We start from the raw sequence: 3,576 nt of genomic DNA, 5'->3' as shown, positions 1-3,576 counted from the left end.
GGTCCTTGGGTCACCATATTCAGGAAAGCCTTCAGGCAACTAGAAATACTCTCACTGGATTGATATAGAAGTGAGACAAAATATCATATTGTTTTAAGCTACTAAAATTTGGGGGGTTTTGTTTGTTTCAGTACCTTATGTTATCCAAGTTATCACATGAGGAGGATTCCCTTATGCAACATACTATGCTTCCTGTGTTTGGGTCTTTATTGTCATGAAGTGCTAGTGCTTTTACTTGACAAATGTCATTGGTAGGTACATCTCCCTTTTATTAAGCTAAAATCTGATGAAATCCTGTTAGTTTTAGCCATTGATCTCTGGAGCAAGACCAGGAAAGAGTGTGTTTGTGATATGGAGGCTTCTTTTTCTGGTGGAAGAGGCCAATTTCGGAGGCTAAGTCTAGCTTGGAACAGTGTTGCCTGGAAAGGAATTTGAGAAAACGTCACACTGAATACAGTTGTGGTTAGATGCAGAGATGAACTTGAGAGAGGCTGTCTAGAAGCTCAAAGTGAGTCTATAAGGGTTGAGTAGACCCTTATGTGATGAATACCGGGAAGACTGAGATTAACATCTAAACCCAGTAATCGGCATGAGGGGTTAGATGTGTCTCTTCATGAGTGGTAGGGAGCTGTTGCTTGAAGGGATGAGAGTAGATGAGACAGGAGAAACAGAAAAAAATCTGCCCCTCTATTTATGTCCTCCATGAGCTTTATCTTCTCCAACCTAAGCAGACCTTTCTTTTTATTTCTTTTTTTAAATTTATTATTATTATTATTTTTGAGACAGGGTCTTGCTGTATCACCCATGCTGAAGTACAGTGGCATAATCATAGCTCACAGCAGCCTCCACTTCCTGGGCTCAGGCAATCCTCCTACCTCAGCTTCCAGAGTAGCTGGGACTACAGTTGTGCACCACCATGCTTGGCTAATTTTTAAATTTATTGTAGAGTTGGAGTCTCGCTACTTTGCCTTGGTGTGTCTCAAACTCCTGGCCCCAAGCAGTCCTCCCATCTTGGCCTCCCAAAGTGCTGGGATTACAGGCATGAGCTTCCGTACTCAGCCAGCAAACCTTTCTCTTGTTGTTTGCTTTTTTTTGTTTTAGTCTGTAGACATCATAAAATTCTTTGTATTTTCTTCTGGATTCATCTTAGGTTGTATAGAATTAAATATAGCACTTCATATATGGCCAGTCTAGTATAGAACTCATGAGATGATTATTCTAACATCTGAATGTTATGTGCATTGAAATAAAACAGACTGGGGCTGACTTCTGCCACTTACAAACTGGGTGATTTTGGGTAAAATACTTCTCTGAACCTCAATTTCTACATTTATAAGAGAAAAAATTATACTGAATCATATGGTGATTGCTGTGTAACAAAGCACCCTAAAATGTAATGATTTAAAAAGACATCTGTATATTATTTCCCAAGAGACTATGGGAGAGTTGGTTGATCTTGGCTGGACTCTTCTTTTTTTTTTTTTTTTTTTTGAGACAGCATCTCACTCTGTTGTCCAGGCTGGAGTGCAGTGGTGTGATCACGGCTCACTGCAGCCTCAACCTCTTGGGTTCAGGAGATCCTCCTGGATGGGTAGCATGCACCACCACACCCAATTAAGTTTTTGTAATTTTTTGTAGAGATGGGGTTTTACCATGTTGGCCAGGCTGGTCTCAAATTCCTGGGCTCAAGCGATCTGTCCCCCTCAGACTCCCAAAGTGCTGGGATTACAGGTGTGCACCACTGTGCCCAACCTGGACTTATGTATCTAAAGTCAGTAGGTTGGTGGGGGCTGGTCTGGTCTAGGATGACTTCAGCTGTCATGACTTAAGTGGTTTCTCATCTCCTCACAGGCTACTCTGGGCTTGTGTCTATGGAGATTAGCAGGGTTCCAAGGAAGGAAGGGTGGAAGCATAGGCAGCTTTGTGAGACTCAGGCTGAGAAGTGGCACAATATCACTTTGGTTGCATTTGTTTTGGCCACAGCAAATCTAGCCTAGATTGAAAAGTTGAAGATTTCATCTCTTAATGGGGGTGGAGTGGTTAAAAAATCACGTTGTAATGGATGTGAACAAAGGGAGGCCATTGAAGCCGATAATGCATTTAATCTACCACAATTACCTACTTCCAAGAATTTTAAGGAAAAATAAATATTATGTATGAATTTGATCTGATACGCAGCAGGCAATCAATAAACCTAGTTCTTTTTTCTTCCATTCCTCTCCCTTACTTCTTCCCTATTAATGAAGTCTGGAAATTTATTAATTAGTTTTCTTAGCTACTATATTATTATTAGTTTGGACCTGAAATACATCCAAACTTTTTTAATATAAATCTGTCTCTCTCATTCTGTATTTATATAACATGTTATATTTTCTGTGAATTTAAGATTTAAAATTTGCCTTGTAAAATTCATTAAGTGCATAATCACGGCCTATGTACTGTGAAGATGTTGTTCATGATAGTGTGGTGGTTAGGGGCACCATCTCTGAAAACAGGCTGCCTGGGCTTTAATCCTGGCTGTGCCCTTTGCTAGCCCTCTGACCTTTGTCAAGTTACCTAACCTGCCCTCTGTAGAAAGGAAGTTATAATAGGGTTTTGTCATCTCCTCTCTCCTATGACTGTTGTGAGAATGAAGTAATTTAATATTTCTGAATCCTCTAATATTTCTGAAACAGTGTCTGGCATGTAGGAAACTCTATGTGAGCAGTTGTTAAATACATAAGTGTTTGAATCTCCTGAGTATTTCAATTGTTCAGCAAATTTATAATCCACTTAGGTTTACTTTCACCATCTTCTGCAATGAATATTATGAGAAACTCCACATGCTTTGCAGAAATCTATTTACATGGTGTCTAGCATTTTTGATCAACATAGCAGTCACTTAATAAAGGCAGTGAAGTTAGTTTGAAATCACTTTATGAACAGTAAAATATTTGTTATCAATATTATTATAATAATGTTACAGCTCTTTTAGAATTTATATACTAGATTTTCTGGTTTTCACTGGAAAACCCCACATGCAAAAAATTATATTATTATGTAATTATTATTAACTAATGTCCAATTTTCACAAAACATATTTAAAAATTTTCTCTAGACATTTGTCAGGGAGTAGTCTATATTTTACAGGTACTCAGGTTCTCATCTTTCCTCCCCTTCTGTTATTCTTTTTTTTTTTTTTTTTTTGAGACAGAGTCTTACTTTGTTACCCAGGCTGGAGTGCAGTGGTGTGAACATGGCTCACTGTGGCCTCCAGCTCCCTGACTCAAGCAATCCTCTTGCCTCAGCCTCCTAATGAATAGCTGGGACTACAGGCACACACCACCCCACCTGGCTAATTTTTAAATTTTTTTGTAGAGATGAGGTCTCACTGTGTTGCCTAGGCTGGTCTTTTTTTTTTTTTTTTTTTTTTTTTTTGAGGCGGAGTCTCGCTCTGTCGCCCAGGCTGGAGTGCAGTGGCGCAATCTCGGCTCACTGCAAGCTCCGCCTCCCGGGTTCACGCCATTCTCCTGCCTCAGCCTCTCCGAGTAGCTGGGACTACAGGCGCCCGCCACCACGCCCGGCTAATTTTTTGTA

At 39.8% G+C, this 3,576-nt stretch overlaps 1 non-coding gene across 1 annotated transcript; it reads left to right on the top strand.

The window, feature by feature from the left end:
* The first annotated feature begins 2,954 nt into the window (after positions 1 to 2,954).
* On the top strand, positions 2,955 to 3,016 carry LOC129459064 (U7 small nuclear RNA). The gene has a single exon (XR_008649876.1). It is a non-coding gene; the product is annotated as a U7 small nuclear RNA (small nuclear RNA).
* The last annotated feature ends 560 nt before the right edge of the window (positions 3,017 to 3,576 follow it).

This window comes from Symphalangus syndactylus, chromosome 19 (assembly GCF_028878055.3).
Source record: "Symphalangus syndactylus isolate Jambi chromosome 19, NHGRI_mSymSyn1-v2.1_pri, whole genome shotgun sequence".
Classification (NCBI taxonomy): domain Eukaryota; kingdom Metazoa; phylum Chordata; class Mammalia; order Primates; family Hylobatidae; genus Symphalangus; species Symphalangus syndactylus.
Note: the sequence above shows the minus strand (reverse complement) of the source record. Positions and strands in the feature narration are given on the sequence as shown.